General features: G+C 43.2%; 1 long non-coding RNA gene across 1 annotated transcript; it reads right to left on the bottom strand.

Moving 5' to 3' along the window:
* Window positions 1-1,879: 1,879 nt before the first annotated feature.
* Window positions 1,880-24,055, bottom strand: LOC148150653 (uncharacterized). The gene is made up of 4 exons (XR_015754354.1): window positions 23,799-24,055; window positions 22,129-22,380; window positions 12,666-12,825; window positions 1,880-3,842 (listed from the first exon to the last, which is right to left on the bottom strand). It is a non-coding gene; the product is annotated as an uncharacterized LOC148150653 (long non-coding RNA).
* Between the last annotated feature and the right edge of the window lie 542 nt (window positions 24,056-24,597).

Raw genomic sequence — 24,597 nt, 5'->3', positions numbered from 1 at the left:
CAGTCATCGATGTAGCGGAGGAAAAGGTGGGGGGTGGGGCCAGTGTAGTTGCGGAAGATGGATTGTTCCACATATCCTACGAAGAGGCAGGCATAGGTGGGGCCCATGCGGGTGCCCATGGCTAATCCTTTCGTTTGGAGGAAGTGGGAGGATTGGAAAGAGAAGTTGTTCAGGGTGAGGACCAGTTCAGTCAGTCGATCCAGATGGGAAGTCAGTCAATCCAGATGGGATTTATCCCAGGATTCTCTGGGAAGCCAGGGAGGAGATTGCAGAGCCTTTGGCTTTGATCTTTATGTCGTCATTGTCAAAGACTGAAGGATAGCAAATGTTGACCCCTTGTTCAAGAAGGGGAGTTAGGACAACTCTGGTAATTATAGACCAGCGAGCTTTACTTCGGTTGTGGATAAAGTATCGGAAAAGGTTATAAGAGATAGGATTTATAATTATTTAGAGAGGAATAAGTTGAATAAAGATAGTGAACACAGTTTTTTGAAGGGTAGGTCGTGCCTCACTACCTTATTCTTTGAGATGGTGACCAAACAGGTGGATGAGGATAAAGCGGTTGATGTAATGTATATGGATTTCAGTAAGGCGTTTGATACGGTTCCCCACGGTAGGCTATTGCACAAAACATGGAGGCATGGGATTGAGGGTGATTTAGCGGTTTGGATCAGAAATTGGCTAGCTGAAAGAAGACAGAGGGTAGTCATTAATGGGAAATGGTCATCCTGGAATTCAGTTACGAGTGGTGTAGCACAAGGATCTGTTTTGGGGCCACTGCTGTTTGTCATTTTTATAAATGACCTGAATGAGGGCATAGAAGGATGAGTTAGTAAATTTGCGGGTGACACTAAAGTCGGTGGAGTTGTGGATAGTGCTGAAGGATGTTGCAGGTTACAGAGAGACTGCAGATAAGCTGCAGAGCTGGGCTGAGAGGTGGCAAATGGAGTTTAATGTAGAAAAGTGTGAGGTGATTCACTTTGGAAGGAGCAACAGGAATAAAGAATACTGGGCTAATGGTAAGATTCTTTGTAGTGTAGATGAGCAGAGAGATCTCAGTGTCCATGTACATAGATCCCTGAAAGTTGCCACCCAGGTTGATAAGGTTGTTACGAAGGCATACGGTGTGTTAGCATTTATTGGTAGAGGGATTGGGTTTCGGAGGCACGAGGTCCTGCTGCAGCTGTATAAAAACTGTGGTGCGGCCGCACTTAGAATATTGCGTACAGTTCTGGTCACCGCATTATAGGAAGGATCTGGAAGCTTTGGAAAGGGTTCAGAGGAGATTTACTAGGATGTTGTCTGGTGTGGAGGGAAGGAATATGAGGAAAGGCTGAGGGTCTTGAGGCTGTTTTTGTTAGAGAGAAGGTTGAGAGGTGACTTGACACATGTAAGATAATCAGAGGGTTAGATAGGGTGGACAGTGAGAGTCTTTTTCCTCAGATGGTGATGGCTAGCTTGAGGGGACATAGCTTTAAATTGAGTGGTGATAGATATAGGACAGATGTCATAGGTAGATTCTTTACTCAGAGTAGTAGGGGCATGGAAGGCACTGCGTACAACAGTAGTAGACTCACCAACTTTATAGGCATTTAAATGCTCATTAGATAAATATATGGATAAAAATGGAATAGTGTAGGATTGATAGGCTTTAGATTGGTTCCACAGGTCAGCGCAACATTGAGGGCCAAAGGGTTATACTGCGCTGTAATGTTCTATTTTCTATGTTCTATAACTCTAATCAATGTAGGCTTTAATTTTGCTCAAACTATTTGGTATTGCATGCTTGATGTCAAAGACAATCATTTTCACCTCGCCATTATTATCTATTCAGTATCTCAATACTATTTTGGAAAAAATTGTTGTGTATTAATTGTCTTCCACATTTCCTATATACAGTACAACATTGTAGACAATGAAGTAATTTGAAATAAAGTGCTTCAAGACACCATATGGTGATGCAACATGTTATATTAATGCAGGTCTTTGCTTCTTTCTCAGGATGTGGAGGTGCCGGTATTGGATTGGGGTGGACAAAATTTAAAAATCACACAATACTAGCTACCTGATGAAGGGCAGTGCTCTGAAAGCTCATAATTCCAAATAAACCTGCTGGACTATAACCTGGTGTCGCGTGATTTTTTAACCCTTTCTCAGAATGTCGTCATCAGTGGCAATACCAGCATTTATTTCTCATCTCCAGTTGCCCAGATATGATACAAATGAGTGGTCAACCGCACTGATGTGCATCTGTAAGCACATGTAAGCCAGGTGGCAGATTTCTGTAGTTAACCATGTCATACCACCACTGCCTACTCAACTTCCTATGGTCATGATAGGACAAATAGTTTCATTTTGTGCAATATATACCTCTGTGTTATTTTCACTAGGCTGTTACTCCAGGTTTCTGGTGTGCTTGATCTGTAGCATAAATCAAATCAAATCAAGATGCCATAGTATTACCTGACCATAGAGTATTCTCTCATTAGAGAGAGATGACTGGTGTTGATTTAACCTGAGGGCCACCATATCTCAAACGAGGGTTGAGAAGAAGAATCTTTCAGGTAACCTCAGCTGGTGATGGTAATTGAACCCACGGTATCACACATACTATCAAATCTCAAAATAAATCAGATGACAAAAATTGAGTGCAGTTTCTAATGTTAATGTGATATAATCAAAGCGATCCTGGAAAGACTAAACTCATAATCATAAAGTGATTTGAGAGACTGATCGTGGCCCTCAAACTCTCGCCTCCCAGACTACCTCGACACCCTGCAATTGTAAATAGGTCCACAGTGGATGCCATTTCCCTAGCCCTACACTTTAATCCCTGGAACATCTGGATAACAAGGACTCCTACATCAGGTTCCTACTTATCGACTACAGCTCCGCCTTCAACAGCATAATCCCTACCAGACTAACCTCAAAACACCAGAACCTAGGTCTTGGCTCCACCCTAGTAACTGGATCCTCAGCTTCCTGACCCACAGACTACAATCAATAAAGATAGACAATGATAATCCTCAACACTGGCAGCCTGCAAGAACGCATTCTCAGCCCCATACTGCACTCCCTATACACCCATGTCTGTGAAGCCAAATTCCAGATGAATGCCATCTAGAAGTTTGCTGACAATACCATGATAGGAGTTATCAAAGAAATGATAACTCAGAATACAGGAAGTATTCTCTCTCTCTCTCTCTCTCTCTCTCTCTCAATGTCAGCAAACCAAAAGAACTGATCATTGATTTCAGGGAGGAGGACATGCCCCTAACTACATCAACGAAGCTGAGGTGGAAGGGTCAAGAGTGTCAAGTTCCTAGGAGTGACAATAACAGACAATCTATCCCAGTCTTCCCACATAGATACGACAGTCAAGGCGGCACAACAATGCCTCTTCTTCCTAAAACAGCTTAGGAAATTTGGCATGTCCATAGGACCCTTTTACAGATGCACTATAGAAAGCATCCTATCCAGATGCATAACAGCCTGGTACAGTAACTGCTCTGCCAAGGACTATAAGAAACTGCAGAGGTTGTGTGCACAGCCCAGACCATCATGGAAGTCAACTTACCATCCACGGACTCGATTCACACTTCTCATTGCCACGGTAAGGCTGCCAACATCATTGAAGACCCCTCCCACCCCACTAATGCAGTCTTCCAACCTCAGCATTCCCTAAGTACATTCACACGGAAGGGATTCCTGATGAAGGGCTTATGCTCAAAACATCGATTCTCCTGCTCCTCACGTACTCCCAGGTCTGCTGTGCTTTTCCAGCACCACACTCTCGATTCTGATCTCCAATATCTGAAGTCCTAACTTTCTTCCAATCTCGCCTGTAGGGTAGAAGATACAGAAGCTTGAACACATGCATCAACAGCTTCTTCCCTGCTGCTATTAGACTGCTGAATGGACCTCTCTAACTTCAAATGATTGTCGATCTTGCTAATGTTGATCCTGCTTTTTGAACCTCCTATGCAGTTGTAACCTTGTATGCCTCACTCTCTCTCAGCACCCTGTGATCTGTATGTCCATATTTGCTGTGATCTGTCTGTACTGCTTGTAAAATGAAGTTTTTCACTGTAATTAAGTACATGTGACTACAACAAATCAAATAAATCAAATCATGGGCAGAGGGGAGGCTGATGGATTTAAAATGGTTAAGTTAAAAATAAGAAGCTGGAATAAGGTATACACATTAAATGATACAAGAGTTGTAACAGCTGAGAAAGGAGATCAAGATACATCATTAAAACTATGTGTTCAGTTTCCATAGGTAATCAAGAAAGCAAATAGAATGTTCCGATTCCTAGATGGAATATGACTTAATTCTAATAAAATCGTATTGAACTTGTATTACCTCCTTGGTTAAGCTGTCCATTTAGTTAATTAGGCCGTTAAGCTGTCTTTTTAGTTTTGATTTCTGTATTGGCAGGAACGATGTGGAGAAGAATCTCATCAGCGTCCTGAGGCAGGAGTGTTACAAAGTCAAAAGCATGTCTGTTCACTTTAAAATAGAAAATGTCTGAATTTTAACATAAACAAAGTGCAGGCTCAGCTTCTTGAATGGAAAGGCTGGAAGGTGAGCTATTTCAAAACAGCAAATGGTTGTTAATTGGATATCTGAGTTTTGGTTGCCCAGGATACTAAAACCCAAACAAGTTTGAATTTATTGTTTTGGCAACATTGGACCAGTGAGACAGAATGACATTGGGGGCTATCAAAAAAAAACGCAGACATTTTGAAAATTGGAGAGAGCAACTGCTATAGAGCTGGAATGCTAACATCTAACATCTTGCTCTCAAAGAAATTAAAAGACGCCCTCTATCAAAGGTACCATTTCATGTAAAACATACTCACAGTAAAAAAGAAAGAAGATCCAGGGAGATCAGCAACCAGAAGATTGAAGACACCGGAGAAGACAGAGACTGTGTGGTCTTAAGATTAAGTTAATATGATATTTGATAAATGTGTTATTGTAATAACATTTTTTATGGAGCTGGGGTCAGATAGTAAGTGGTTAAGAACAAAGGGAGCTTGGATTTGTTAATAGTTATTGTTTAGTGTTCGTTATTAGAGTTTGGAAAATAAATTGTTATTTTTTTCTTTAAAAAGTGGAAATTAGGAGTTCTCTGTCACTCACATTTTAACAGATTAGGAGGAAGGGCGAGCTTTTCTGGGTGTTTAGTTTTAATTAAGAGGGGTTTGACCTCCACATCATAACAGGAGGTTGGTGAAGATTTGACAGACTGGCATTGGTGTTCTATCTAACCCATTCTTGCCTCAGTCATTTTGATGGAGTTGAAGTTGTGCTAGCATCTATCCACTCCTGTCAGGATCATTAATAACAACTGAACTGTCAATGTCCCTGTCAAATGGTGCATTCCAGCCATGTATTTGAAGCTACCTCACTATGGATAAGGGTTTCCAGGGCTATTAGCTTGAGATTAAGTAGAGTTCCTGCTAAAATGTTTGAAATTTAGCCTAGGCTACCCAAACAACTCCAATGTTAGTAACTCCTGTTGTTCACAATCACAGAATTACAAAGCTCTTTAGCCCATCACAACTATGTTGCTCCCTTGTAATGCTCTCCTGCCGGTGATTGAGTGATGCTCACTCAATGATAATGCCACTGGTAGTAATCCAAAGGCCCAGGCTAATGTCTTAAGGGTGTGTGTTCACATCCCATCACATGTGTGTGGAGTTTGCACATTCTCCCAGTGTCTGCGTGGGTTTCCTCCCACAGTCCAAAAATGTGCAGGTTAGGTGAATTGACCATGCTAAATTGCACATAGTGTTAGGTGAAGGGGTAAATGTAGGGGAATGGGTCTGGGTGGGTTGCTCATCGGAGGATCGCTCGTCGGAGGGTCGGCGTGGACTTGTTGGGCCGAAGGGCCTGTTTCCATACTATGTAATCTAATCTGATGGAATATATATTTGTTGACCATGAAATTATTATTGAGTTGTAAAAACCCATCTGATTCACCAATGCCCTTTAGGAATGGAAATGTGCCATATTTATCAAGTTTGGTCTACATGCTACTTCAGATGCAGAGTAATGTGGTTGACTCTCAATTGGTCTCAAGTAGTCTAGCAAGCCAATGTGATGAAGGGCTATTTGAGATGGACAACAGATACGGGTCCTGCTGGTGACACCCACATTTGATGAAAACGTAAAATATTCACATATGCTTAAGCATAGGATCAGAATCTTACATCACATCAAGATAACATAAGACCTAGTTTATATGGATTTCAGATGCAGTTTATATGGATTTCACCAAAATCTTTGACAAGGTCCCACTTAGGACACTGATAAAGAAGGAGAAAGTGAGGTCTGCAGATGCTGGAGATCAGAGCTGAAAATGTGTTGCTGGAAAAGCGCAGGTCAGGCAGCATCCAGGGAACAGGAGAATCGACGTTTCGGGCATAAGCCCTTCGGGATAAAGGCACCTGGGATTCAGGGTAACTTGGCATGTTGGATCTAAAATTGGCTTTGTGGTAGGAAACAGAGATTGATGGTAGAAGTCTACTTGTGTGATTGGAGGCCAGTTTTCAAGGCATATCACAGGGATCAGTGCTGAATCCCTTGCTATTCGTGATATATATAAACAATATCAATGTGAATGGTGGTAATGATAACTAAGTTTGTGATGACACAAAGTTTGGCCATGTGCTTAATAGTGAGAAAGAACCTCTTCGGCTTCAGGAACATACGGACAGGTTGGTCAAATGGACAGGTTGGTCAAATAGACAGGTGGAATATAACCTGGAAAAGTGTGAGGTGATGTGCTTTGGAAGAATAATAAGACAGGGATCAAAGGATATGGGGAAAAAGTGGGAACAGGGTGCTGAGTTGGATGATCAATCATAATCACGTTGAATGGCGGAACAGGCTCTATGGGCTAAATAGCTTCTATAATCTATGTTTCTATGTAAGGGAGTACTCGATGAATAGTAGAACACTAGGAAGCTCAGAGGAATATAGTGTTCTTAAGCTGCTTGTCCAGACTCCTGAATGCAATAGGACAGATTAACAGGGTATTTAAGACAACATACAGGACACTTGCCTTTATCAATCATATCATAGATTATAAGAGGAGGGAGGTTATGTCGGAGCTGAACAAAACTATAGTTCGTCCACAACTGGACTACTCTGTGTAGTTCTGGTCACCTTACTGTAGGAGAGATATGATTGCAGAGGAGATTTACTAAGGTATTGTCTGCAATGAAGCATTTTAGCTATAAAGAGAGGCTGGATAGAACATAAGAACTAGGAGCAGGAGAAGGCGTCCGGCCCTTCGAGCCTGCTCCACCTCTCAATAAGATCATGGCTAATCTTTTCGTGGACTCAGCTCCACTTACCGCATTTTCACCATATTCCTTAATTCCTTTACTTTTCAAGAAAAGTATATACCTTCGCTTTAAAAACCTGAAACAGTGCCAACTACTTCCCTGGGCAAGGAATTCCATAGATTAACAACCCTCTGGGTGAAGAAGTTCCTTCTCAGTTCAGTTCTAAACCTGCTTCCTTCCATCTTGAGGCTATGCCCTCTTGCCCTAGTCTCACCTACCAGTGGAAACATCCTATCTATTTCTATTTTATCGATTCCCTTCATAAATTTATATATTTCTATGAGCTCCCCCTCATTCTTCTGAATTGCAGTGAATATAATCCCAACCTACTCAGCCTCTCCTCATAAACCAACCCCCTTAATTCCGGAATCAAACTGGTGAACCTCCTCTGTGGTGTGGCCTCACCAGCACATTGTACAGATATAACATTTACCTCTCTGCTTTTAAATTAAACCCCTTTAGCAATGATGGACAAAATTCCATTTGCCTTCCAAATTGGGTTTGAGCTGTTTTCTTTAAAGCAGAGAAGGCTGAGGGGAGACCTAATTGAAGTGTATAAGATTATGAGGAGCATGGACTGTGTGGATAAGCAGCAGCTTTTTCCCTTAGTTGAATGGTCAATAATAAAGGGGCATAATTTTAAAATGAAGGGCAGGTTTAGAGATTTAGGAAAAAGAAAATTTACCTCAAACACGTTGGGAATCTGGAATGCAGTACAGGTAGGAAACCTCACAACCCTTAAAATGTACAGAGATAAGTAATTGAAATGTCATAACATTCAACACTATGGGCCAACTTTTGAAAGGTGGGATTAGTGTACATAGATGATTTTGTTTTATTCGGTGTAGATTCAATAGGCCAAAGAGTCTCTTCTGTACTCAATAATCCATCCTGCCTGAAATGCTTTTTGAAAGACTTATACAATTAGTCCCTTGCCTCTATAATGTTTTCCACTTCAGGTCTACTTCCCTTTTAAAAAAAAGAGTTATATAAACTTTATTCAGTTTATTTTGAAAACTGCTATTGTAACTGCTTTCCGACTGCGCATTCCAATTCCAAACACTTTAAAAATAAACGTTGTTGTCACCTTTGGTTCTTTCTCTGCAATAGCCGTGAAATGTTATCCCTTTCAAGTTATTTTCAAGCAGGCATCTACTTCCCTTTTAAAAGAGTTGTATAAACTTCTTCAACAAGCATTTGTAACAAAGAATTTCACATTTTAGCCATCCTCTGTATGAAATTTTTTTCTAACTTTCCATCGATTTACTTCAGATAATTATCTAAACATTATAAACTTGAATTGTCAAATGATTAGAAAAACAAACAAAAACTGCAAAGTGTAAATACATTGATTAAAGATTCCAGTATCTAATCATTTGAATTAAACAAGTGTGTGTATAATTTTAGTGGGGACCGAAAATTGGTGATGACGAATATAAGTGATATGGTTAGTAAGTTTGCAGATGATACCAAAATTAGTGGTATAGTGGACAGCGAAGAAGGTTACCTTAGAGTGCAACAGGACCTTCATCAGATGGGCCAAGGATTGGCAGATGGAATTTAATCTAGATAAATGTGAGGTGATACATTTTGGTAGGGCAAATCAGGGCCAGACTTATACTCTTAATGGGAGGGTCCTGTGGAGTGTTGTCGATCAAAGAGACCTTGGAGTGCAGGTTCATAGTTCCTTGCAGGTAGACAGGGTAATGAAGGAGGTGTTTGGTATGCTTGCCTTTATTGGTCAGTGTATTAAGTAAAGGAGTTGGAAGGTCATGTTGCACAGGACAACGGTTAGGTCACTTTTGGAGTACTGTGTTCAGTTCTGGTCTCCCTGCCATAAGAAAGATTTTGTTAAACTTGAACGGGTTCAGAAAAGATTTACAAGGATGTTGCCAGGGTTGGAGAGTTTGAGCTATCAGGAGAGGCTGAATATGCTGGGACAATTTTCCCTGGAGCATCGAAGCTGAGAGATGACCTTATAGAAGTTTATAAAATCATGGGGGGGGCATGGATGGGGTGAATAGTCAAGGTCTTTTCCCCCAGTGGTGTCCAAAACTAGATGGCATAGGTTTAAGGTTAAAAATCGCACAACACCAGGTTATAGTCCAAACGGTTTAATTGGAAGCACTAGCTTTCAGAGCGACGCTCCTTCATCAGGTGATAGTGGAGGGCTCGATCGTAACACAACACTAAGAGCAAAAATTTAGTGTGATGTAACTGAAATAATACACTGAAAAATTATTCAATGTATAATTTCAGTTACATCACACTAAATTTTTGCTATAAATTCTGTGTTACGATCGAGTCCTCCACTATCACCTGATGAAGGAGCGTCGCTCCGAAAGCTAGTGCTTCCAATTAAACCGTTTGGACTATAACCTGGTGTTGTGCGATTTTTAACTTTGTACACCCCAGTCCAACACCGGCATCTCCAAATCATAGGTTTAAGGCGAGAGGGAAAAGATTGAAAAAGGACCTAAAGGGCAACTCTTTCACAGAGGGTGATACATGTATGAGGAATTGGTGGAAGCTGGTACCATAATAACATTTAAAAAGCATTTGGATGGGTATATTAACAGGAAGAGCTTAGAGAGATATGGGCCAAATGCTGGCAAATGGGACTGGATTAATTTAGGATATCTGGTCAGCATGGACAAGTTGGACTGAAGGGTCTATTTCCGAGCTGTATACCTTTCTGACTCTATGAATTGGACTCCCATTCTACACCCTACCCAAAGTTCCTTTCCATTACCTTCAAATAAGCACGCCGATCTCCGTCACCACGCTTAACTCCACCCCCACGCCGATCTCTGTCACCATGCCGAACCCAGCCCCCACGCCGATCTCCGTCACCATGCCTAACCCCGCCCCCACACCAATCTCCGTCACCACGCCCAACTCCACCCCCACGCCGATCTCCGTCCCCGCCCCCACGCCCAACCCCGCCCCCACACCCAGCTCCCCCACACCAGGTCCTAGCTCCCAGCCCTGCCGTGTTTTCACCATCCCTCCAGAACTATCCCTCTCTGAGGATGAAAGATCAGTCCTCAGCAGAGGCCTCACCTTCATTCCCCTACGCTCTCGGATTAACGAGTTCAACACGCAGCGAGACATCGAACAGTTCTTCTGCCGCCTTCGCCTCCGTGCCTACTTCTTCAACCAATATTCTCGCCCACCCTCTGACGACCCCTTCTCCCACCTCCAACACACCTCATCCACCTGGACACCCCGTGATGGCCTCTTACCCGCCCTCGATCTCTTCATAGCCAACTGCCGCCGCGACATTAACCACCTCAACTTCTCCATCCCTCTCACCCACTCCACCCTCTCACCCTCGGAACATGCAGCCCTCCACTCCCTCCATTCCAACCCCAACCTCACTGTCAAACTGGCAGACAAGGGAGGCGCGGTAGTAGTTTGGCGCACCGACCTTTACACCGCTGAGGCTAAACGCCAGCTCGTGGACACCTCCTCCCACTGCCCCCTTGACCATGACCCCACCTCCCACCACCAAACCATCATCTCCCAGACGATCCATTACCTCATCACCTCAGGGGATCTCCCATCCACCGCCTCCAACCTCATAGTCCCACAACCCCGCTCCGCCCGTTTCTACCTCCTGCCCAAATTCCACAAACTTGACTGCCCCGGCCGACCCATTGTCTCAGCCTGCTCCTGCCCCACCGAACTCATCTCTGCATACCTCGACACGGTCCTGTCCCCCTTAGTCCAAGAACTCCCCACCTACGTTCGGGACACCACCCACGCCCTCCACCTCCTCCATGATTTTCGCTTCCCCAGTCCCCAACGCCTTATCTTCACCATGGACATCCAGTCCCTGTACATCTCCATCCCTCATCACGAAGGACTCAAAGCCCTCCGCTTCTTCCTTTCCCGCCGTACCGACCAGTACCCTTCCACTGACACCCTCCTTCGACTGACTGAACTGGTCCTCACCCTGAACAACTTCTCTTTCCAATCCTCCCACTTCCTCCAAACCAAAGGAGTAGCCATGGGCACCCGCATGGGCCCCAGCTATGCCTGCCTCTTCGTAGGATATGTGGAACAGTCCATCTTCCGCAGCTACACTGGCACCACCCCCCACCTTTTCCTCCGCTGCATCGATGACTGTATCGGCGCTGCCTCGTGCTCTCACGAGGAGGTTGAACAGTTCATCCACTACACTAACACCTTCCACCCCGACCTCAAATTCACCTGGACCGTCTCAGACTCCTCCCTCCCCTTCCTCGACCTTTCCATTTCTATCTCGGGCGACCGAATCAACACAGACATTTACTATAAACCGACCGACTCCCACAGCTACCTAGACTACACCTCCTCCCACCCTGCCCCCTGTAGAAACGCCATCCCATAGTCCCAATTCCTTCGTCTCTGCCGCATCTGCTCCCAGGAGGACCAGTTCCAAAACCATACAACCCAGATGGCCTCCTTCTTCAAAGACCGCAATTTCCCCCCAGACGTGGTTGACGATGCCCTCCACCGCATCTCCTCCACTTCACTTGAGCCCCGCCCCTCCAACCGCCACCAGGACAGAACCCCACTGGTCCTCACCTACCACCCCACCAACCTCCATATACAGCGTATCATCCGCTGTCATTCCGCCACCTCCAAACAGACCCCACCACCAAGGATATATTTCCCTCCCCTCCCCTATCAGCATTCCGAAAAGACCACTCCCTCCGTGACTCCCTCGTCAGGTCCACACCCCCCACCAACCCAACCTCCAATCTCGGCACCTTCCCCTGCAACCGAAAGAAATGTAAAACTTGCGCCCACACCTCCCCCCTTACTTCCCTCCAAGGCCCCAAGGGATACTTCCATATCCACCACAAATTCACCTGCACCTCCACACACATCATTTATTGCATCCGCTGCACCCGATGTGGCCTCCTCTATATTGGGGAGACAGGCCGCCTACTTGCGGAATGTTTCAGAGAACACCTCTGGGACACCCGGACCAACCAACCCAATCACCCTGTGGCTCAACACTTCAACTCCCCCTCCCACTCCACCAAGGACATGACGGTTGGAGGAAGAGCGCCTCATCTTCCGCCTAGGAACCCTCTAATCACAAGGGATGAACTCAGATTTCTACAGTTTCCTCATTTCCCCTCCCCCCACCTGGTCTCAGTCAAATCCCTCGAACTCAGCACCACTTTCCTAACCTGCAATCTTCTTCCTGACCTCTCTGCCCCCACCCCACTCCGGCCTATCACCCTCACCTAGACCTCCTTCCACCTATCGCATTTCCAATGCCCCTCCCCCAAGTCCCTCCTCCCTACCTTTTATCTTAGCCTGCTGGACACACTTTCCTCATTCCTGAAGAAGGGCTTATGCCCGTAACATCGATTCTCCTGTTCCTTGGATGCTGCCTGACCTGCTGCGCTTTTCCAGCAACACATTTTCAGCTCCGATCTCCAGCATCTGCAGTCCTCACTTTCTCTTCAAATAAGCAGAAATGGTGTACATGATAAATAGTTGACCCCTGGCCCCAATGAAGTTGAAATGTTCTATCTTATTCTAATTATAACTCTCCCATACCTAATAACATCCTGGTGATTCTTTCCCATGGGTTCTTTTTCTTATACCGGGGAAGTGGTCAAACCTGTTAACAGTACTCAACTGGACATTAATAACATCTTGTAATGAGGTCACCTGCCTCCTTTTTATTCTGTGTCTCTAAATGCATGTAGAGTTGTATTAGTCTTTTAATTGTTCTTTCTACTTATGTCACCACTTATGGTGAACAGTGTAGCTGCAACATTCTGCTCCTCTGTTTAACATCTCAATATTCCTTTTTGCATTCTTACTTCCAATATGTATTTCTTTGCTTTTATCTTCAAAAACAGCTAGCATCGTTTACCTATCTGTAATAAATTTGTCGTGACTGTTCAATAGATTAAAGTTGAATGCATATTTGTAACAGTTATAATTTTATTTAAACTTATTTAGTACATTACAGTATTTGAATAGCAGTACAAAAGAATAATTGAGAATTATATTACTAGTCATTGTCAATTGGTTGGAGGGCTTGGTCTATTCCTTGTTTTGTCTACTATTATTCATGTTTACACATGTTCAGCCTCCTTCCTGACATACTTGTCATCATGCTGTGGAATTTGATGTCTGCCAATGTCTCCAATTGAGCTCTTAAATTATTAAAACTAGTGGATCCTTTGCCATACAATTAATATTCACATAGACTGGAAAACAAGGCAATTTATTTAAAAGGAAAACATAGACTCTGTTATGAATATTAAGACCTCAAAACACAATTTGGCAACTCAATCTCCTTCTGTAAATTTCAAAACCCAAAACTTAATGATGCCCAATGTATATTCAGCATTAGCGAAGCTGTTACCAAAACTTAAAAAGTAACAACTGTCAACAAAAAATTCTGTCTGCATTTAAAAGACATTGTCAGAGGCAATTGGGTCATTTTACATAAATACAAAAATGCTTCCTTGATTGAAAAAGAATTAGCCTCACTTTGCTTTTGTTCCTAGTGCTTGTAAAATCTGCACATTTCTTTTATCCTCAGCAATTGAAAGTTTATTAAAGCCACAAAAATCATTAGTAAAATCATTAACTTTACAAAGAAAATCTCAGAGAAGACAGCATTTTAAATTCAGTTCCAATAATTTTGAATGCAGTGCTGACAAACTTAGTCATGATCACTGAATGCATCTTCAATTATCTTCATATCCTATCAACTGCATCAGTAGCTGCAGACATTGCTTAATGGACTATACCTTATCACTCATCTAACAACAACCTCTATCAAACAAGGGATTCAAGGCTTTACTTCACTCTACAACTTAGTACTGTGGAAGTCCATATGCATATCTCACTACACAGATACATTGCACACAATGGTAATTTTTCAACCACACTTCCCTCTCTCATATTGAATAAGGAGTTTTACAAAAATACTAACCAGGTCAGTGACTATGCCATGGAACAGATGTGCTCATTAAGTTACCAGTTACTAAGTCTTTGGTCTGTGGTTAGGCTGAAATCATCGAAGACAATATTTCTGTCATATGTAATTCCCCTAACTTTATCTTGCCAAAGTGGTCAATTTCACATTTTCCCACATTATAATCCATTTGTCATATCTTTGCCGATTCACTTAACCTTTCAATTATTTTTGTAGTCTTTTCTCCTTTTCACAATGCTTTTAAGATGTGAGGTTAGAGTCTAGCTGTATTGGAGTCAGACTGGTTTTATTTCCAAAGTAAGAACCAATAAAATGTCACACTGACTGACGGCCTACAGATTGTGTCCTTTTTCTTCAAAACAGAATGTATCTGCAAATGCAAATTCACCTGTGGGAGAAAGAGAGGGACGAGACAGCAAGAGAGATAATACTGTGGTGGGGTCACTTGTAGTGTGACATGAACCCAAGTTCACAATTGAAGCCATCCTCATGGGTACTGAACTTGGCTATCAGCCTTTGCTCGGCGACTCTGTTTTGTTGGATATCCTGAAGTCCACCTTGGAGGACATTTACCCAAAGATCCAAGGCCGAATGTCCTTGACTTACTAAAGTGTTTCCCCACTGGGTGGGAACATCCCTATCTGGCAATTGTTGCATGGTATCCATTCATCCACTATTGTAGCGTCTGCAATGGTTTCACCAATATACCATGCCTCTAGGCATCCTTGCCTGCAGTGTATGAGAAAGACAATGATGGCTGAGTCACAAGAGTACCTGATGCGCATGCGGTAGGTGGTGTCCCTATGTACATTGGGGAGACTGGGCGCCTCCTAGCAGAGCGCTTTAGGGAACATCTCCGAGACACCCGCACCAATCAACCAAATCGCCCAGTGGCTCAACATTTCAACTCCCCCTCCCACTCTGCCGAGGATATGGAGGTGCTGGGCCTCCTCCACCGCCGCTCCCTCACCACCAGACGCCTGGAGGAAGAACGCCTCATCTTCCGCCTCGGAACACTTCAACCCCAGGGCATCAATGTGGATTTCAACAGTTTCCTCATTTCCCCTTCCCCCACCTCCTCCTAGCTTCTAACCTCCCGCAACTCGATCCCCTGACCTGTCCGGACTTGTCGACCTGCCCAGCTCCTTTTCCACCTATCCACTCCACCCTCTCCTCCCTGACCTATCACCTTCATCTCCTTCCCCACTGACCTATTGTACTCTATGCCACTCTCTCCCCACCCCCACCCTCCTCTAGCTTATCTCTACACGCTTCAGGCTCTCTGCCTTTATTCCAGATGAAGGGCTTTTGCCCGAAACGTTGATTTTGCCTGTCCTCGGATGCTGCCTGAATTGCTGTGCTCTTCCAGCACCACTGATCCAGAATCTGGTTTCCAGCATCTGCAGTCATTGTTTTTACCTCGGTGTCCCTATGTGTAATAGTAGTATCCATGTTGACACTTTGACATGTATTGCAGTGGTTGCCAGGACAGGGTTGTACGGTTGTGTTTGAGGTTGTCGTGAAAGCCGGGTGGTTTGCTGCAACAATGGTCTATTTAAGGTTTGGCAGTTATTTAAAGGTGAGAAGTGGAAGCATATGGAAGATCTTGGTGAGGTGCTCATCTTCATCAATAACGTGTTGCAGGCTGCAAAGAACATGATGTAGTTTCTCTGCTCCTGGGAAGTATTGGACGATGAAGGGTACCCTATCAGTCATATCCTGTGTCTGTCTCCTGAGGAAATCATTACGGTTTCTCACTGTGGCACGTCAGAACTGGTGATCGATGAGTTGAGCATCATATCCTGTTCTTATGTGGGCGTCCCTCAGCACCTTCAGGTGTCTGTCGCATTCCTCCTCATCTGAACAGATCCTGTGTGTGCGTAGGGTTTGTCTGTAGGGAATGGCTGTTTTCATATGTTTAGAGTGGAAGCTACAGAAGTGCAGCACTATCTGTGGGCTTGCAGTAGAGTGAGGTACTGAGGTGCTTGATGGAGATGCATGAGTCCAAGAATGAGAATGATTCAAAAGAGTAGTCCAAGGTAAGTCTGATAGCAATATCACCAAGTTTCATCCTACTACAATTGTTTCAGTTGAGATCTCAGCACCAACCCTTATGACACACCACTTACCACATCTTGATTAAAAAAAAATTAATCTTACTATATTTTGGCTAAATGGTATTTTCAATGAGTTTTGTGAAGTATTTCTCTCTTTGATAATTCCAAACTTACCTCGTTGACAACCCACCATTCTCCTATGGTGCTCTTTTCAACCAGTGCAAGCCAGATTCATCCACTTGCCTTTAGCTGGAAGTACTCACCACTACCTGAGTATCCTGTCCAGGCCCTGGACAGGGCCTGGGAAATGAATATTCAAGGCTACACGTGCTATCGTAAGGACAGACTGACGGGCAGAGGGGGTGGGGTGGCCTTGTTGGTAAAGGAACTATTCAGTCCCTTGCACGGGGGGGACCTAGAGTCAGGGGATGTAGAGTCAGTGTGGATAGAGCTGCGAAATACTAAGGGTAAAAAGACCCTCTTGGGAGTCATCTACAGGCCCCCAAACAGTAGTCTGGATGTCGGATGTAAGTTGAATCAGGAGCTGAAATTGGCCTGTCGCAAAGATGTTACTACAGTTGTTATGGGGGATTTTAACATGCAGGTAGACTGGGAGAATCAGGATGGTATTGGACCTCAAGAAAGAGACTTTGTGGAGTGCCTGCGAGATGGATTCTTAGAGCAGCTGGTGCTGGAGCCGACCAGGGAGAAGGCAATTCTGGATCTGGTATTGTGTAACGAACCAGAATTGGTCAGAGACCTCGAAGTGAAGGAGCCATTGGGAAGTAGTGACCATAATACATTAAGCTTCAATCTGCAATTTGAGAGGGAGAGGGTACAGTCGGAAGTGACAGTTGAATAAAGGGAACTATGGAGCTATGAGGGAGGAGCTGGCCAAAGTTCAATGGTGCAATACCTTAGCAGGGATGACTGTGGAGGAACAATGTCGGATATTTCTGTGTATAATGCAGAAGTTGCAGGATCAGTTCATTCCTAAAAGGAAGAAAGATCCCAGGAGGAGGCATGGGTGGCCGTGGCTGACAAGGGAAGTTAAGAAACATATAAAGTTAAAAGAGAAAAAGTATATCATAGCAAAGATAAGAGGGAAAACTGAGGACTGGGAAGCTTTAAAGAGCAACAGAGGATTACTAAGAAGGAAATACGCAGAGGAAAAATGAGGTACGAAGGTAAACTGGCCAATAATATAAAGGAGGATAGTAAAAGCTTTTTTAAGTATGTGCAAGGCAAAAAAATGGTTAGGACTAAAATTGGGCCCTTGAAGACAGAAACAGGGGAATATATTATGGGGAACAAAGAAATGGCAGAAGAATTGAATTGGTACTTCAGATCTGTGTTCACTGGGGAAGACACAAGCAATCTCCCTGAGGTAACAGTGGCTGAAGGACCTGAACTTAAGGGAATTTATATTTGCCAGGATTTGGTGTTGGAGAGAATGTTAGGTCTGAAGGTTGATAAGTCTCTGGAGCCTGATGGTCTATATCCCAGGGTACTGAAGGAGGTGGCTCGGGAAATCGTGGATGCGTTGGTGATTATTTTCCAGAGTTCGATAGATTCGGGGTCGGTTCCTGAGGATTGGAGGGTGGCTAATGTTATACCACTTTTTAAGAAAGGTGGGAGAAAGAAAGCAGGAAATTATAGACCAGTTAGTCTGACCTCAGTGGTGGGAAAGATGCTGGAGTCTATTGTAAAGGATGCAATTACAGCACATCTGGATAGTAGTAACAGGATAGGCCATAGTCAGCATGGATTTATGAAGGGGAAATCATGCTTGACTAATCTTCTTGAATTTTTTGAGGATGTAACTCTGAAGATGGACGAGGGAGATCCAGTAGATGTAGTGTACCTGGACTTTCAGAAAGCTTTTGATAAAGTCCCACACGGGAGGTTAGTGAGTAAAATTAGGGCGCATGGTATTGGGGGCAAAGTACTAGATTGGATTGAAAATTGGTTGGCTGATAGGAAACAAAGGGTAGTGATAAACGGCTCCATTTCGAAATGGCAGGCAGTGACCAGTGGGGTAACGCAGGGATCCGTGCTGGGACCGCAGCTTTTTACAATATATGTTAATGATATAGAAGATGGTATCAGCAATAACATTAGCAAATTTGCTGATGATACAAAGCTGGGTGGCAGGGTGAAATGTGATGAGGATGTTAGGAGATTACAGGGTGACCTGGACAGGTTAGGTGAGTGGGCAGATGCATGGCAGATGCAGTTTAATGTGGATAAATGTATGGTTATCCAATTTGGTGGCAAGAACAGGAAGGCAGATTACTACCTCAATGGAATCAATTTAGGTAAAGGGGCAGTACAGAGAGATCTGGGTGTTCTTGTACACCAGTCAATGAAGGCAAGCATGCAGGTACAGCAGGTTAATAGCATGCTGGCCTTCATAACAAGAGGAATTGAGTATAGAAGCAAAGAGTTTCTTCTGCAGCTGTACAGGGCCCTGGTGAGACCACATCTGGAGTACTGTGTGCAGTTCTGGTCATCAAATTTGAGGAAAGACATTCTGGCTATTGAGAGAGTGCAGCGTAGGTTCACGAGGTCAATTCCTGGAATGGCGGCATTACCTTACACTGAAAGACTGGAGCGACTGGGCTTGTATACCCTTGAGTTTAGAAGACTGAGAGGGGATCTGATTGAGACACATAAGATTATTAAAGGATTGGACACTCTGGAGGCAAGAAACATGTTTCTGCTGATGGGTGAGTGCCGAACCACAGGACACAGCTTAAAAAATTTGGGGAAGACCATTTAGGACAGAGATGAGGAGAAACTTCTTCACCCCAGAGAGTGGTGGCTGTGTGGAATGCTCTGCCCCAGAGGGCAGTGGAGGCCCAGTCTCTGGATTCATTTAAGAAAGAGTTGGATAGAGCTCTCAAAGATAGTGGAATCAAGGGTTATGGAGATAAGGCAGGAACAGGATACTGATTAGGAATGATCAGTATTGAATGGCGGTGCAGGCTCGAAGGGCTGAATGGCCTACTCCTGCACCTATTGTCTATTATCTCAGTATATACTGGCATCACTGGTGCTGGCATTATATTCAAACAGCACTGTGACCTCAGTCAAGTGTTGGTATCAGAGAATCCCTGCAGTGTGGAAGCAGGCCATTCGACTCATCGAGTCCACACCGACCTTCCGAAGAGCATCCCACCTAGACCCACATCTTACCCTGTCACCCTACATTTCCCATGGCTAATCCACCTAGCCTGCACATCCCTGGACACTATGGATAATTTGCATGGCCAATCCAACTGAACTGCACATCTTTGGAGTGTGGGATAAAACCAGAGTACCCAGAGGAAACCCATGCAGACATGGGGAGAATGTGAAAGCTCCACATAGACAGTCAGCCGAGTGTGGAATTGACACTGGGTCCCTGGCGCTGTGCAGCAGCAGTGTGAACCATTGAGCCACCATACCATCCTGATTTGGTAGTCCAGAGTTGTCCTGCCTGTTTACAGACATTCTCCCTGAGCATGACTGAAGAGGAGAAATTGGTACCCCACTTTACAGACAGGGACTTGGAGGTGGTGGTGGACGGGAGTGGCATAGAAGGAGGCCATCATCATTCCAAAGAACTGTCAGAGGACACCTTCCCATCAGACCCTGCCAATGTGTTGAGAGGTTGCAATATCTGTCAGTGCAGTCTCCACAGTCCAGAGGAACATAGAGCAGGATAGGAACAATGTGAATGGCAAGAGGGTGGGCATCTTACTGCATGGCACAATGCTACATTAATCTTTCATCTACATGTGCCAACATCTTATGTGACCAACACACCGCTGTAAACAAATAACCATGTCTCAAAGTCAAAGAAAAGTAGCCTGAGTCAAGTCCAATGAGATACCTTCAGTCACGGGATCCCAGTACAATAGATCAAAGGCAGTCTCTGATATCAGTGCAAAGACCTGGGCATGGTCAAGCATTGCGTCAGGTGATGATATGAGTCTGTCCACTCCCCCCTAGGGAGTGGATCAACAGTCAGCCCTCTGGGTCCAATCCAACTAGTCTTGGAGTGTCATAGGACCACAGTAGAGGAGTTGTACACAAATAAGTCAAGGCTCTGGTCATTCATTATTTGGATTTGTCCAGGTAAGTGGGAAAGGGATCTTTGCGGGGGTGGGAATCACTAACAGTAAGTAGCACCCTGGTTTTCATGAGGGATAGTGAACCAACAGACTGGCATGTTTACTTGATATACCTGGAGCTGGGCAGTAAGATATAAAGTGTGCGATATAGACTCAGGTGGGTTGGGTAGGAACTCAGAAGTGTTAAGACTTTCGATTGTACTTCCAAGTAGCGGTTGATTATGCTTGGGGGTTCATTAACATGGGGAGATGAAGTAGCCGTTGTATATTTGTATGGTTCACACTGCTGCCGCACAGCGCCAGGGACCCAGTGTCAATTCCACACTCGGCTGACTGTCTATGTGGAGCTTTCACATTCTCCCCATGTCTGTATGGGTTTCCTCTGGGTACTCTGGTTTTATCCCACACTCCAAAGTTGTGCAGTTCAGTTGGATTGGCCATGCAAATTATCCATAGTGTAATCGATGCTGTAAGTAATAAATAAAAATAGGTGTAACCACACCTAAAGTGGAAGGAGCAAGTGCTTCATTGTGTGAGGGTGAGGTTTCAAATTTAAGTGATGTGAAACCTTTCAAATGGCAACACCCTTGCATAGACATCCATACACGGAAGCTAAAACACAATTGCAAGCACTGCAAGCTTTGTAAAGCTTCAGCATTATAGTGTGGAGTCCAAATCCTCACCCTAGCTCTCCAAGCACCCCTGACCATATCTTGCAGGAAAATAAATTAATCCCACTAGTGACTGTGACACAATAGCAATCTTTGTCTATCTGGAATGATGCAGCTTAAGTACTGAAGTAGCAATCACCTGCAATTTACTCATTGTCTGCATATTGTACAGGAGCTGTTCAATTCACACATTGGACCATCGTACATCGTATAGCATTAAGAATATACCTTCAGTATTGTGCTTGTGGTTAAACAGAGAAATGCACATTCACAAATGATGGTAGGTTGAAATCCTTTATCCACAAATCTTGGGACCAACAGCTTTTCATATAAAGGATATTTTCAATTTTGGGATATTTGATTGAGGAATGTGCAAACTCCACACCGACAGTCACCGGAGGCTGAATTGAACCCAGCAGCAGTACTAACTACTGTGCTACCCCTATGGTCAGTCATGAGGTCAGTAGATAAACCTTGTCACGTAATAGCAATCCTTTAGTTTACCATGATGGTTCAAACACAGATGGCTAGGTGAACTCCCACAGAATGAAGGGATTTATGTCCACTACAGGATACTGCATGTGGTTTCGTGTTAGCTGGATTGAAAGAGTGGAATCCTTTCCAATTGAAATACATGTTAGAGCTCACATGTGCATTCAAGTACAAAGTGCAGCATGGAGGAGCCTGAAATCCTTGAAAAACCATATGCCAACTCTGCTTGCTATCTGGTAAAAGGGAAATGTGGACTCTGCATAGAAAATATCACTGACTTATTTGATGTAGTAGCAGATAACACATAGAAATACTATAAATATCTCCAGTTCTAGCCTGGAAGGATTAGGACAGGTAAAAATTATGGCAATAGGTCTTTTTCTGAGTGGCACAGTAATTAGTACAGTACCACAGAGATCAGTGCTTGGATCTCAGCTGTTCTCAATATATAAATGACAGATTATTACCTGAATGACAAGAGATTGGCAAAGGAAGAGATACAATGAGACCTGGATGTCTTTGTACACCAGAGATATAATGAGACCTGGGTGTCTTTGTATACCAGTCACTGAAAGTAGGTATGCAGATACAGCAGGCAGTGATGAAGTCCTTCATAACACAACAATTCGAGTATAGGAGCAATTGTAGAGGCAGTTGGTGAGACTGAACCTTGAGTATGTATGCAGTTTTTTCTCCTTATCTGAGGAAGGATATTCTACCTATGGAGAGAGTGCAACAAAGATTTACCAGACTGATTCCTGGAATTGCAGGACTGACATATGAAGAGAGACTAGATTGGTTCAGATTATATTCACCAGAGCTTGGAAGAATGAGGGATCCCATGGAAACTTACAAAACTCAAACCTAACAGGGCAGGATAAATGTAGTAAGGTTCTTCCCAATGATTGGGAAGTCCAGTATAAAGTCCAGTAGGCCATTTAGGACTGAGATGAGAAATTTCTTCTCCCAGAGAGTGGGGAGCCTGTGGAATTCTCTGCCACTGAAAGCAATTAAGCCCATTGAATCTTTTCAAGGAGGCGTTAGAATTAGTTCTTAGGCCTAAAGGGAATCAAAGGTTGTGGTGAGAAAATGGGAACAAACCACTGAGTTGGGTGGTCAGGCACGATCATATTGATTGGCCATGAAAGCTCAAAGGCCAAATGGCCTACTCCTACTCCCGTTTTATAAGTTTCTATGATCCCTTTTACAACCAGTTTTAACATAGTTCTCATCCATCTGAGTTGTAGTAGGTTTCACAATAATCACTGAACGTGCCCAGTTGAGCTTCTTATGTAACTAATTAAAGACTGCCTTCTAACTTCACTACTGGCCCACTTGCTGAACTACCAACCCTCTTATTTGGGAAGGACCACCATTTTTAATTGGATAGCAACCCTGGCAGTGGCCACTCAATTGGTCACCACTAGGAATATGCCTCTCTAGGTCCTGCTGCTGGTTGACATTTAGTAATCTTCCACTGGTGATGAAATGTCTGTCATGCTAGTAAGATCCAGCCCACATGTATTTTTTGATGTCTTCTCTTTCAATCATGTAGTTCTGGACATTGGATAATGTAGGGTAAAACAGATACAAATCCAGAAATGATAATCATGATATAAGACTTGGAAATTCAAGCCAATAGGTTGACAAAATAAATAATAGCCTAAATATGGGCTAAAAATACATATGAGCTCAGAGTATACATTCTACTGTAAGCACCAATACAAATAATTATTTGACGCTGGAGTGAATTCAAAAAGATTGTAGAATATTAAGGAAGGATTCTTACTAATGATTTAAATTGCAGAAATGGCTTTAAACCTTACACTGTTACATTGCCATCATACAATTTGAGTTTCGATGATTTGCTTTAGAATTAGCCATCACTATTATCTATGGCTCATATGAAACTGCAAAAGTAATAAGAACTTTGCATTACATCATTGCCTGATTCAGAGCCCTATCACGTGCACCTTTCAGCCAACTGTTTTTTTATTTTTCATTCTCATCCTCCAAATGTGCAGGCTTTTTTAATACTGATGCAAATATACAGATCAAGAATAAAATAAAATTAATTATAGGTCACATTTATTCAACTGATCTATTGTTCTAAATATAATATTCTAATTTGAATTACCACAACATATGGGGTACTTAGCCTGTGGTCATCTCTACTTGGTTGCTGCTCACAGAGCTGTGAATAATTCAGATAGACACAGTGCTTTCAGATGATATTATTCAACTTCAGCTGTTTGACGTACTGCTCAGGCAAGCGCAGCGCTTCCTATATTTTGAGCAGGCAAAAATAGCTTCACATGACTCATTCCCTTAGATACAGAGCTTCTCATTCGTCTTGGAGGCCTTCTTTATCAGCCAATAACCATTGTACCTTACTTTCTGCATGTCTAATTGGCAGTCTAATTTCAACCAATCATTGAAGACATGCCTTTGTTCTAGAAACCAATAGCATTTCTGTTGCTGGGATGGAAAACAAAGTATGACACTGACGAAACAATTACAATCCTTTTGTTTTATCTTCAATTACTTTGCGTTGAGCAGAATTGATAAGGTTGCAGGTATTATCTAAGAACATAATCCACATCATAATCCTTATATATTGGTTCTGTTTTAAAATTAAAATCTTTTAAGTCAGAAGGTTGAAAATCAAGGAAAATTCATATTCAATATTATTGCCAAAGTAACTAAAATAAACTGGCAGGATGCAACCATTTGATAACATGGGCTGTGTTCTAGGGGGTGGAAACATATAACTTGATGAAAGATAAAGGCACTTGCATGTAGGAGAATTATTACATTTAGTTCAGCGATATTAATAAATTACTTGCATTTGGAATAGAATTAAAATTAAATAATTTGCCATTAGCATCTTTTCCAAAGTGAAGGATTTTTAAAAATGATATATTTTCAAATTTCAA

The sequence above is a fragment of the Chiloscyllium plagiosum genome, unplaced genomic scaffold, assembly GCF_037043375.1.
Source record: "Chiloscyllium plagiosum isolate Xiang-an unplaced genomic scaffold, Cpla_swu_hap1 HiC_scaffold_3, whole genome shotgun sequence".
Lineage (NCBI taxonomy): Eukaryota > Metazoa > Chordata > Chondrichthyes > Orectolobiformes > Hemiscylliidae > Chiloscyllium > Chiloscyllium plagiosum.
The sequence above is the reverse complement of the archived record's forward strand: the minus strand, read 5'-3'. Positions and strand labels throughout refer to the sequence as shown.